The sequence below is a fragment of the Motacilla alba genome, chromosome 2 (genome assembly GCF_015832195.1).
Source record: "Motacilla alba alba isolate MOTALB_02 chromosome 2, Motacilla_alba_V1.0_pri, whole genome shotgun sequence".
Classification (NCBI taxonomy): Eukaryota; Metazoa; Chordata; class Aves; order Passeriformes; family Motacillidae; genus Motacilla; species Motacilla alba.
Genome location: NC_052017.1, coordinates 2115555 through 2128964, shown reverse-complemented (window position 1 = coordinate 2128964; position 13410 = coordinate 2115555). Strand labels below are relative to the sequence as shown.

The 13410-nt window shown below is 49.3% G+C and overlaps 1 protein-coding gene across 5 annotated transcripts in view; it reads right to left on the bottom strand.

The window, feature by feature from the left end:
- The window catches only part of GJC2 (gap junction protein gamma 2), a 41285-nt gene that overhangs the window by 24148 nt on the left and 3727 nt on the right, over positions 1 to 13410 (bottom strand). For 2 of the 5 annotated variants that reach the window (XM_038128838.1, XM_038128839.1), the window contains exon 4: positions 10003 to 10103. The gene's annotated coding sequence lies outside the window, so the exon portion shown is untranslated. Of the gene's footprint in view, positions 1 to 6525; positions 6581 to 6742; positions 7525 to 7600; positions 8833 to 10002; positions 10104 to 13410 lie in introns of those variants that run through there. The other 3 variants (XM_038128837.1, XM_038128840.1, XM_038128836.1) reach the window with 3 other exon arrangements.

Genomic DNA, 13410 nt, shown 5'->3' with positions numbered 1-13410 from the left:
GGCATGCCTGAAGGGATCAGGAGCTGATTTTAAAGTAGTTTTCTTATGGCAGGTGGATAAATTTTTTGCCTGTGCCCCAAGATGATCCATTGCTGGCACCTGGAAAAGTTTCCTGCCCAGACTAATTCTGCAGGACTAATGGGAGGGGGATAATCCAGTGGAAAATGAAGAGCAGGAGGCTGCTTCTTGTGAGGGGTTGTGAGGTTCAGTCACTCCAAATCCCACAGATGATGACGGGATCTCACCAAGACACTGATTTCACTAAAACCTGAGCTGGGACACTGAGTTCCTACAAAGACTTGGGGAGAGGAGTGATGGGAGGGAACTGAGCTGCGTTTCCAACACCAGCACAAGGTGCTGCCCCACATCTGAGTTATAAAAAAAACCCACATTCAAGCAACTGCTTTTTTTCCCAAGCTGAAACCTCTTACATCCGCTGACCATCTTGTTCTGCCAGGCTGTGAGCAGGGACAGGAGCCTGAGGCACCACGATCTGTCCCTCTCAGTGCCAGATGTGACCTTCACTGGCAAAATGGCTCCACCTGGATGGATCCCACCCTGCTGGTGGCTGAGGTCATCTCTCCTTCCCCGTGGGGACTGCAGGCAGCAGCAGCCCCTTGGAGCCAGGAATTCTGCAGCCCCAGCCCTGGCTCAACCCCTCTCAAATGAACAACTTGGATTTTTTAAAATTTGCAATCCCAACAAAACACTCAGGGCTGCAGTGTCAATCACAGAATGTCCTGAGCTGGATGGGACCCCCAAGGACCATTGAATCCAGCTCCTGGCCCAGCACAGAGCAACTCCAAAACCCCCGCCATGTGCCTGATGCTCCTGGAATTGGTGCCGTGATCATTTCCCTGGGAAATCTGTTCCAGCCTGGGCAGCATTGACTCGGCAGCTTTGTCCTCACTGAGAAAATAAAAAACTGTATGTAAAATAATCAGAACCTGTCAAATATATTGTAACTCCTGACCACAGCATAGGGCTATTTTTTTTTGTGTGTTCTTCTTGGAGCTCTGAACATTTCTACAGCCACAGATAATCACAGGTAATTAGCACAGGAGTTTTCATCAGCGCTCTGTTGTTTTTCAGCCCCGGCGATAAAAGGCTCCAGCGAACATTTCCAACTGTACACAAACTGCAGCCTGCCAACATAAACACCATAAAAACACTCCCTGTAAATCAGAGCTCGCCCTCACTAGGGCTATTCAAATTCTCTGGAATGGCTAAAAAAGTGCTGTGGGCTGCCAGAAGGCTCTGCAGCCACGAGATCCTGGAGGGAGGGAGACAAGCAGGGAGAAGGACTGAGAGGGAGCTGGAGCTGAGCTTCCTCCTCATCCTCCCACCCCGGGATCTCCGGGAGAGCTGTGCTCATGGAGGAATAAATAAAGGAGCTCCACGCCCACACATGTCCTGGCCAGCACACAAAACCTGGTGTGCGTTTGCCCTTAGACACAGAATTTCTTGCAGGAAGCTAAATCTCTGAGCTGGCCACATGCCTCCCCTGTTTTCCAGGGATCCCTCTGTGCTGTAACCACCAGGGGTGAGGTTACCCCACACAGCAGCTTCAGGAGCCCCCACAGCTCACACTGACCTTGAGGCCAGGCACAGGAGATCAAACCTGCATTTGCCACTGCAGTTCTCCCTGAGCTCCAGGCAGAAGCAGCCTTGGCAGCCCCAAAAGCCAGGCAGGGTCTGGAGCAGCCCCCAGGCAGGGTCCAGCCCCAGCTCTGCTCATTTTGCCGTGGGTCCCACCCACAGAAAGACCAGCCCCAGGTCATCTCCCAGGCTGGGGCTGAAGGAGAGGGCACACAAGTCCTCTCTTCTCCCAAAATCCTGGAGACACGCGGTCCACGTCCCGGCCGCGTCCCAGGAGCTTTGCTCCCCGGCTGGAGCTCCTCACCTCTCCACTCCCACCAGGATGCCAGGCAGGTCTCCGTGCCCCGGGCAAGGATGTCTCATGCTCCACCAGCCCAGCTCTCCCCAGCACACGCCGCCTCCACGCTCTGCAAACCTCTGGCTCCATCCAAGCAGGCGCTGAAGCTGCGGCTGATCTCACCCGCGTCCCTGCGGCCCCGCAGCCTGGAAAACGCTTTGTCCAGGATTCTGCAAGCCCGACAGCGACCACCTCCCACCAAGCCAAGCCAAGCGTGAGACAAAGCCCCGTGAGAGGCAGCCTTCCTCTGCCTGCCCCCGGAGGAGAGGCTGCGGGAGCGGCGAGCGGCTCCTCCCGAGCGCTGGAGCATCCCGGGAGCCATCGGCCCTCCCCGGAGCCACGGCAGAACTGATGGGTTGTGGCATCTGGGATGAACCTAGACACGTCCCCAGAGCAGCCCAGGGTGTCCCTGACACAGCCCCTGGGCTCTGGGCACTGAGGTCGGTGCAGGGCCCTGGTGGTCTCCCCTTTCCTGGGGCATCTCCCAGGAGCAGCCACGCTACCAAATGAGGTTGTGTCTACAGGAGGGATTGCTTTGCAACGCCCGTGGCGTCATCTTTCCCTTCTCTCTTTCTCTTCCCCTCTCCTATTGTATTTGCAGGGATTCCTGTGGCAGGGAGGAGTGATGAATCTGACTCCATGTTCTCAGAAGGCTGATTTATTATTTTATAATATTATATTAAATAATACTATACTAAACTGTACTAAAGAATACAGAAAGAATTCTTACTATTACTTACAATGCTAAAGTAATAGCATTGCAATACTTACTTACAATGCTAAAAAGATAATAATGAAAACTCGTGACTCTCTCCAGAGACCTGACACAGCTTGGCCCCAATTGGCCAAAGAGTGAAAACAACTCACAGCAGAACCCAATGGAACAATCACCTGTGGGTAAACAATCTCCAAACACATTCCACATGAGCACAACACAGGAGAAGCAAATGAGATAAAAATTGTTTTCCTTTTTCTCTGAGGCTTCTCAGGAGAAAAATCCCGAGCGAAAGAATTTTTCAGAGAATGTGAATGCCACATGCTCCAGCACTGCTTTTTTATCTTCAGCCTGATCTGAGTGGAAGCCCCAGAGCTGGAGCTGGCTCCCACCTCCCCCGGGGGCACACGAGGTGCAGGGAGCGAGCAAAGCACAGCTCCTGTGCTGCAGAGAGCCCCGGGGCAGCGCTGGCCCAGGCCACCGGGTCACTGAGACATCGTCTGATGCTCTGCAGAGCAGCTCCTCCCCGGGGCTCCGAGCAGAGACACGGGCAGGGGGAGGAAAGGAAACCAGGACATTCATTCCTTAGCCAACCTCGTTAACTGTTTCTGTCTGGCAGCGCTGAGGAAAGGGCTGGGCACAGCCCCGAGCAAAGCCATTGTCAGCAGCAGGAAAAAAAAAAATAAAAAAAAGAAAAGATGATAAAAAGGTGCCTGGAGGAATTTGGCTCGGGTTTATGTTTGAACTGAGCGTTCTCTGGGGTTGGCACTGGTAGGATTGGGGGTCGTGGCATGGATTAACCCTACCTCGATCCAGAGGGTGGCACAGAGAGGGGATGGAAGCACCCAAAGGTGCTCAGGGCTGGGCTGGAAGTGATGCCTCGCCCCAGTGGGGGACGAGCCCCATTTTGGGGCTGTTTTCCCATGATTTTGGCTGTTTCCATCCACTGCTGGTGCCAGCAGGGGCTTGCTGGCCCCTGCCACGTGTTTGAAAGGTGCTTCCCACCAAGCACACTGCACAGCTCCCAGCCAGTTTAAGAGGGTGTGGAAAAGGGGTGAGAAATAATAACACAAAGCAGGAACGCAGCCTCAGAGGAGCTGAGCTCCCTCAGTCCTTGCTCTGCTGAAATGGACCTGATCTATGGGGAAATGGGGATTCTGGGTGTAAACCCCTCAGAAAACAGGGTCCTGTGGCTGGTGCCACCCTGTCACCCCCCTGTGATGGTGACAGGGCCCAGCTGGTGGTGGCACCTCCCAGGGATGATGAGTGGGGACGAGGCTGTGGAGTGTCATTAATGATCAGGGTGATGGGACCGAGTTTGGGGGGAGGTTAGGGAGCAGTGCTGCTCTGTGCTGCTCAAAGACATCCCAAAAATACTCCACGGAAGGACAAGATGCAGCCGGAAGAATTGCAAGTGGATAGGAAATAAAATTCTCCCTGACAAACACTGGCACGGGGAGCTGGTGGCATCTGCACCTCCTGAGGGACCTCCAGCCTCTGCTGGCCTGTGATTGCACAGGTCACCCTCAGATCCTCACCTTGCTCAGCATTTCCCACACCTCCACACCCCCTGGGAGCCAGGAAAAGTTGGCATCCACCCCCAGAGGATGGAAAAGGAACAAAAAGCCAAACTGCACAAGAAAGAGAGCGTGCAGCTCTTAGAGGAGCAATTCTGACCTGCTCGAGGGCTTGGCTTGGCCTTTTAAAGTCACTTCATTCCTCAGGGACAGCTCAGGGTGGGACATGGGATCCTCAGCATCTGAGGATGCAGCCAGAGAAACAGTGGCACAACCCACAGCAGGAATAATGGGAGAGGCAGGGAGAAAAACAAATTGCTCCAGCAAAGTTTATTCTCATGCGCCTTAATTAATTTATAGCATGGGGCTGCTGCTTTGCTATCCACGTTCCCTGTTTTCTGCTGCTACAGCCCCAGGTTGCAACGTGCAAAAATCCCACAGAAACTCCTTTATTTTCCCTTCTCCTGGCAGCAAGGAGCAGAAACCACGTGGATTTTCATGGCTGGTCATCAATCTCCAAGGGACAGAGCGGGTCAAAGGGAGCTGGGCAGCCTTAAAATTGACCCTTTGGGATGCTGGGGTGAATTCCTGGTGGAAGAACTCCAGCCAGGCCATAAATGACAGGAGGAGAGAGCTCTCCCCAGCACTGGGATCATTCAGGAATATGGTGCACACCATCTTGCTGGGGGAGGAGGGGTTTCCTCGTGACACACACACACTAAAATAAAACCCTCCTGGTCTTTTGGTCTTGGACAAGACCCAAGGATTGTCTGGGAAATGGCTCTCCCAGCTTGCAGGAGGAGCAGGAGGTGCAGATTCCCCATCTGCCTCATGGCCCTTTTCCTGTTCCCATTGTCTGGAGCTGGTTTTTTTGGGATTTCCTCCCTCTGCCTTTCTAAGGAAGCTTTGGACACAGGGCAGGTTGCCCTCCTGTGGCGTTGCAAGGAAATCTGGGGGAAAGGAGAAGGTCCCAGGATTTAAGGGACTCTGTTTCCCTTTGGGGGGGTACTGGAATGTTTGCTCTCCTGCCACCAGGAGAGGACACAGCTCTCTGCCATCAAGCAGAGTTTAAATAAATCCACTCAGCCCAGCTCCTGTGCTTGGGATAGAAGGGAAAGGATTTTTGGGATGGGAGGAGATGGAGGAAGGAATGTCCTCCCAGGGCACCTCATGAATAAGGGGGGTCAGGAGCTCCTTCCAGCCCCCTTCTCCAGGAAACCCTTTGGACAAACACTGGTGGCAACTAAATCTGCAGAGATGTGGAGGTAGAAGGGACACAACTCAGGGTCATCCATCAGCCACAGGGAAGATCTTCAGGATTTTGAAGGATGGGACAAATAAAAGCTGTGGAACTTCAACAGCATCTCCACATCAGGTTCATCTCAGGAGCGTGAGGTGGGGATGAGGGATCTGAGCTGGAGATCCCACCCCAGAGGAGCATCCTGGGTGTTTGGCAGCCAAGGGAGAGTTTTCTCTCAAGGAAGGTTGGCCAAGAAGACGAGGCCACCAAGCAGGTTCAGCTCCCACTGGTGGTGATGCTGCCGAGCCACAAGCCCTCCTGCCTCAGTTTCCCCAGCTGCACAGGAAGGAACACAGCCTTTGCAAGGTGTTTGGGATGTGAAGATGAAGAGGAGGAGCAATAAGCCTAGGATCTTATTTTTAAAACAAGCCAAAAGCACCTTACAGAGAAGATAAACTCATCGTGGATTAGAGACAGCAGCTGCAATTCCACACCTGCTACTGGGATGAGCCCCCAGGGCTGCTGCTCTGCAGCTGTGCCCCACAGCCCAGCTCAGCAGGCAGGAGCAGGGGGATCTAAGCTGATGGTCCCAAAGCCAGGAGGATGCAGATCCCGAAGTCTGCAGAAACCTCAGGAATGGAACACGGGATCAGCAGGAAAATCAGGATCTGGTGTTCCTCCCCCCAGCTTGGGTGGTCTGAGATAAGAGGAGGCTTGGGATCGGGACTGGCAGGAGATCCCAGAGCACAAAGGTGTTTCACACAATCCCAGAGTGGTTTGGGGTGGAAGAGACCTTAAGGATCACCTCATTCCACCCCCTGCCATGAGCAGGGACACCTTCCACTGTCCCAGGCTGCTCCAAACCCCATTCAGCCTGGCCTTGGGCACTGCCAGGGATCCAGGGACAGCCACAGCTTCTCCGGGAACCTGTGCCAGGGCGTCCCCACCCTCACAGGGAAGAATTCTTTCCTTTTTCCATGAGGAAAACGCTAAACCACGGCCGGTTTAATCCCAAACTGCCTGGACACGGATTTGCAGCGCCCTGCGTGCCGGGGGATGATTCACAGCAGCACAGCGTGCACAAACCGATGCCAAATAGGGATGTCGAGGCTCTTACCCCGGCAGGAAAGGCACCACAGGAACACTCAGTCTCAGCAAACGCGTTTCCCACCCTAAGAACCGGGAAAGGGCAGAAAATGAGGAGCAGGGTGGGAGCAGAGTGGGGGGTGCAGCACAGGGAGGGGATCTGCAACGCGCCGAGCTAAAACCACCGGCAAAACCAGGAGGAGGAGGAGGAGGGAGAACAAAACAAAACAAACACGAAAGTAACATACGGAGAAGAGCTGGGCTCGGTCCTTCCCGAAATTGTCCCATCCTGGCCAGCTGTGGATCCCTGGATCCCCGTCCGGTGCCGCTCCCAGCGCCGCTCTCCTCCCTCCCAGCCCAGCACAGCTCTGACGTGAGACGGGAAAACTCCTCTGGATCTGCACCCCTCCCTGGGACAGCAAGGATTCCTTTGCTTCCCTTTATATATTTTTGGATTTTCCTTCTCAGCCCGCATGAAATATTCCATTAAAAAAAAAAGAGAGCGAGATGAATTCAAGTCACTCGCTCTAACAGAGCCCGGAGCGGTGTTTATGGAAAAAAAAAAATCAAATAATTCAAATAGTTGAAGGGTTTAGGGCTAAAAATAGCAAAAAGAGCTCCTTGGAGCAGGAGAGGAAGGCGGGAAGCGGAGGTGCTGCAGCAGGATAAGAATGTTTCCTTCTTGTTTGGGATTTCTTTTCCTTTCTGCTCCAAACCTGGTGGAAAGTTGGCTACAAACTCTGCCTGTCCTCACAGCTGCAGTGAAACACGGCAGCCCCGCCAAAAAACTTCATTCCCCCCCAACAATTTTTATGCCCAAAGCAGTGCCTGTTGCTGGAATTTTGTATTTAAATGGTTTTTGTTGACCAGAGGTTCCTACCCAGCCCCTCTTCATCCCCGTTCTGCCTTCCCAACCCCATTTTTGCAGGGCAGGGGGAACAGCTGGAAGGGAAAACAGCTGGAAGGGGACAGAGGGACATTTTCCTCCTCCCCCAGCCCCTCCTGCTCTCCGCCAGAGGGATTTTTCTCCCCCCTGTGCCCATCCCTGCCCCTGACTCACACCCACAAGCAGGGATTAAATAATTGCCCCACGCAGAGGCCACAACCTCTGGCACGTTGTCATCTGCTCCTTGCCGCTGCCAGCCCGCATGATTCCATGGCTGACCTCACAAAAATTGATGTTTTCCTTAAAGGCCCCGTGTCGTGAGGGGAGATTTGGCTTCCAGGAGTCCAAATCACTGAGGTTTTACTCGCTGCAGTTAAAGAAAACCCCAAAACTGAACAAACTAGGCATGAAGAAGGACCTAAACCTTGAAAATCTGGCGGCTCTTCATCTCTTAAAGATACACAACCCTCGGCACGTCCTCAGCAGCTCCCACCACGTGAAACTCCTCAAAATAACTTGTTTTTCCTGGTCTGAAGGAAATTTTAAGGGATGTCCTTGCTCCTCAGAACAGCTGGGATGGGGCAGCCAAGTTTTCATCCCCTAATTTAATTTTTCAAGCGTGTTTGTGGTCTGCAGCTGCTCTGGGAGAGGAACAGGCTGGGAACAGCCTGGCTGACTGGGCAGGGGTTGTGTGATCCCAGGAGGAGTTTTCCAGAGGAAATCAGCTCCTGGCATGCTCCAGGGATGGAGGAGGAGGAGGAGGGAGGAGAGAGGCAACACCACAGCACTTGCTCCTGCAGCTGCTGCTGCCCTTGAGGCAGTGACGAGCCCAAAGTTCCGCCCAAATCCAAGGATTTCAAGGAATTTTGGGCAAGAAAATTAATGGGGAAATCCGTTTTTGTAACCACACAGCTCAAAACCAACCTTAAATACGCTCCTAAAAAAAAATCTCAGCCCTGCTCTGTATCAGACTCTGAGCAAACTCTCACTCAGCCTTGTATAAAAGGGCTCCAAGCAAAATCCTGGGTTCAAACTTTAAGGGATTCTCCAGACCCCAGGTGGAGTTGGATTTCTGTACCTTATGCAAATATTTAATGCAGAGCATTTTGCAGGCTTAGGAAGAAATTGTCATTTGCGTGGCTCTCAATGCTGCCTTTACAGATGCAAAATATAAAATATAATAAATGCACAATCTGTTAAAGGATCAGTGAAACAGTGGCACAGCCTCCCGGGGTCACGAACTTCATTTCCCTCCCCAGGTTTTTTTTGCTCCCAAATCCACAATCTCACCCTGTCAGTACCCCCCAGAGAGATCCATCCTGCTTAGGAGGTGACCATGAAAAACCATAAAAAACACTAAACAAAACATAAAACCATATTTTTTTTTAAAATTTACCCATTATAATAAAGAAACCTATAATAATTTCAAACCTTAAAACCCTACAAAACGAGTTACATCAACTTTATTTCCACCTCAACTTACCTCAAACATAACATTAAAACAATTAAACCAATTAAAGTATCAGCTAAATAAAAAAAATCAATACTACTTCCATTACAATTAACGACACAATAACAAATTATTATATCGTGTTATAATAACAAATGATTATGTTATGTTATAGCTTAATAACAAATGATTATGTTATGTTATAACAAATGATTGTTATGTTATAATAACAAATGATTATGTTATATCATAATAACAAATTATGTTATGTCAAAATAACAAATTATTATTATGCCATCAAATTTTTATGTTATGCCATAATACCAAATTGTTATGTTATATCAGAATAGCAAATTATGTTATTTTATCATAATAACAAATGATTATGTTATGTTATATCATAATAGAAAATTGTTATGGTATGTTATAATAGCAAATTATGTTATATCATATCATAATAACAAATTGTTATGTTATATCATAATTACAAATTGTTTTGCTATATCATAATAACAAATTATTATGTTATGCCATAATAACAAATATTTATGTTATGTCATAGTAACAAATGAAACTATTATGTTATATAATAATAGCAAATTGTTATGTTGTGTTATAATAAAGTATTATGTTATGCTATATCATAATAAATTATAATGTTATAACAACAAATTATGTCATAACAGCAAATTATTATGTCATAACAGCAAATTATGTTATATCATAATAGAAAATTATGTTATGTTACATCATAATAGAAAATTGTTATGTTATATCATAATAACAAATTGTTTTGCTATATCACAATAACAAATTATTATGTTATGCCATAATAACAAATGAAACTATTATGTTATATAATAATAGCAAATTGTTAGGTTGTGTTATAATAAAGTATTATGTTATGCTATATCATAGTAACAAATTATAATGTTATGACATCAAATTATTATGTCATAACATCAAATTATTATGTTATGTTATATCATAATAACACATTTTATGTTATGCCATAATAACAAATTCTTAATATTATGCCACAATAACAAATTATGTTACATTTTAATGCCAAATTACGATGTTACTCCATAGTACCAAACCCTTACATCACAACACCAAACGGAGCTGTGTTCCAATGACAGAGGACAACGCGGGGTCCCGCAGAGCCCTACCTTTCACAGCCAGGAAAGAGGAGCCGCTGGAGCCGCGGACGCTCAGCGCATTCCCGGAGCCCAGGCTGGGAGGGAGAGCCCTGGGCAGCACCAGCTCAGCCCTGCAACAAAGCCAAGGAGGAGCCCGTCAGCCCCGGGCAGCTCTGCCAGGCACAATGGGGCAGCACAGTGCCACTGTCCCGTCAATGGCACCATTGTCCCCTCCCTGCCACGCTCCTGCGGCTGGTGGCACGGGGAGAAGCTGCTGCTCCTCGGGGAGTGGTGGATTAAGGGTTTTTTTTTTTTTTACTTAGAGTAATTGAGGAGTGGTTTAAAAACTTGTATTGTAGTCTTAGAGTAATTGAGAAGTGGTTTAATTTTTTTTTTAATTTTATGTGAAGAGTAAAATGATACAGACATTATAATTTACACTATTATAATCAGAAATTATTTTTAATTACAATACAAGGGTTTCTTAACTTATTAACTTTAAAACACTACACTGTAAATACTTTAATAATCTAAAATGACTTCAGAGTTCTACTATAATGTAGCTTTTATTGCTCTGTTTCTCTAAAATATCTACTCTTATTTATAAAACCATCCTTTAAAATTATTTCTAATTCCATTTCTCTCTCAACAATATAGAACATTATTCTATAATGTTTCTAAATCAACATTTTTTATCTCGAAATTTACATACAAATATATACTGTGCAAATCTTTTACCAGACTTTAAAAATTTTCTACAAATTCCTGTCCCACCAGAGAGCTCCTGAAGGGCTTCGTGCCCCCCCTGGAGAGGAGCAGCAGGCTTTGTTCTGGATCCCAGTTTTGCCTTGACAGCAGCACTGGGGTGAGGTTCCTCCAGGAGAGGAAGGAAATGGGATCTTGGGGGAAATAAATCAGAATTGGGAGGACTGGGGTGAGAACAGGAGTTCACAGCTCACTGACCAAACAGAGGGATGCTCCCAGGGGGATTTCGTTGGGATCCTTGCAGGAGTTTGCATCTGGATGCTGCTTCCAGGGGAAGAGCACGCTGAGGAGCTGGAGGAATCTTAGAATCCCAGATGGTTTGGATTGGAAGTGACCTAAAAGCTCACCCAGTGCCACCCCCTGCCATGGCAGGGACGCCTTCCACTGTTCCAGGGTGCTCCAGCCTGGCCTGGGACACTGCCAGGGATCCAGGGGCAGCCACAGCTGCTCTGGGAAACGCAGGGAGCATGGACAGGGCTGGAGGATGGGCTGCACAAGGGGAGGCTCAGCAGGGAGACTCCACTGATAAATAAAACTCTTCGATGGGAAAGTGGTGAGAAAACAGAGCCAAAACATTCCCAGGGGCACCCAAGGCCCAGAGAGGCAGCACATCTGGTGACAGAGCACAGGAGAAGGTCCTGCCTGCCTTTGGAAACACCAGGAGCTGCTGCAAGAACATCAGTGGAATGCCTTCCCTGCAGGATAAAAGGGATCAGGGCTGGGTTTCAGCCCAAAAAAAGCCCAGTAAAGATCCCAGAGATGCCACCACAGCAATGCTGTGGGGTGAAGCAGCAGGGGGATGAGCCAAGGAGCAGCAGCACCTGTGCTTGGAAAGACAGGGTGGAAAAAAATTATATATTAAAAAAATATATGAAAAGACAAATGAAACCGAGAAATGGGGCTGTGCTGGAGGCAGGCTGCTCCCGGGGATGCTGGCAGGGGCAGGGAGGGCAGGCAGCCCCTGGAGGAGGGAGCAGGGGGATGTTCCCAGCTGGGAGGCAGGGATCGCTGGGCTCGCTGTGGGTCGGGCTGCAGCAGGCAGGAGGAGCCCGACCCACATGGATGGATGGAAGGTGTGGGATTGTGCTGGTTCCAGCTGTGGGTTTCTCTGGGTCTGGATTGAAGGCACTTGAGACAGTAGTTCATGTTGGGACTCAGGTGTTGATTATTTCTTATCAGTAAAACAGTCTCACTGCCGTGAGTTCAGCAGCTTTTCATGAGAAGGCACAAAATGGCCAACAATCTCTTGTTCCAAGGCCTTTTCAGACTAAACTGTCCAATTAAGAGCTGACACCTGGGTTCTTTTCCCCTTTAACCCAAGAACTGATCCCACAGAGCAATGTGGACTTTTCTGCCCCATTCCAAAATGCCACCCAAACCCATGGAGAAGGAGGAAGAAGAAGCATGAAGAGGAAACCCAGGAGGACACCCTGTGCCCTCCAGCTTGCTTCCATCCACAACACACTAAAAATCCCAAAACCTCAATTTCTCACCCAGTGATTCACCTACACTGCTCTCTATAATCCATTTCACACTTCTGTGGGTTCCAGTCTATCTTGAAGTCTGGGAAACTTTCTCCATGGATGAGGGTCAGAGTCAGTGCTGCCCTGGGGGTCAGGGCACCCCAGAGCAGACAGAGAAATATTCCCAGTGCCCTGGGTTTCCACATGGGATCACCTTCCCCCCACCAGGGAGGGAGATTATCCCTCTGCTCTGGCACCAGTTTCCCCTCTCCACCCAAACTGGGGTGTGTTTTCTCCCTCCAGTCCATGCCCCCACATCCAGGAGGCATCCCAGGATTTCAGCCACGTTCAAAGCAAGGGATGCAGCTCACATATTCTGTACTTCCAGCCAGGAAAAATAATAAATCCCCTCTATTTTCTCATCCCATACCCAGCATATCCAGTCACATTGGTGGTGACTGGAGCATTGCTCTTGGCTTTTTGAGTTTTTTCCATCACCTCCATGCTGACCCCACATCAAGGAGCCAGGCCATCCCTAAAGTTCAATGCCCACCACACAGACACTTTGTTTTCCATCCAGAAGTGATATAAACAGGAGCAGCAACCCCTGATCCTTCAGGGGAATATCTGTGAATTAATACTGGGCTGATGGCTTGGGCACCTTCCCTGTGCTCACTGGACCCAGCTCCAGGGTTCTTATTCCCCACATGGCTTCAACAAAATAAACCCTTCTATGTGAAAACTGAGGAATACAAATCTATATTTGCCCAGCTCCACCTGGATTCTGAAATTTTGCCTTTTCTGCCTCCCTTCTTTCTATCCCCTTTTTGCATCTCCAGAGATGGGGAAAGAAAAATGCAGAAAAACATCCTGTTTTCCCTCATTTTTGTGGCTGGACTCAGGAGGGGGATGCATCCCCGACTCCACAAGCATCCGGTTGTTGCGGTGGCTGTACCAGTTGCCACGGCACAATGGGAATTGCAGATGGCTTCTGCTTATTTACAGGGCTGGAGCACGGCCGGGGACAAGCAGAGTGCCAGCTGCTGCTGCAAAAAGCTGAGCCTGTACTGGATTCCTGAGTTTTGGAGGCTGGGAGCAGGGCTGGGCAGGGGGAGGATGCCAGGCTGTGCGTGCCATGCCGGCCGGAGCCGGCCGCGGGTATGGATCGGCGTCCCGCGCTCTCCAGGGATGACACAGTTGCACATGCAGT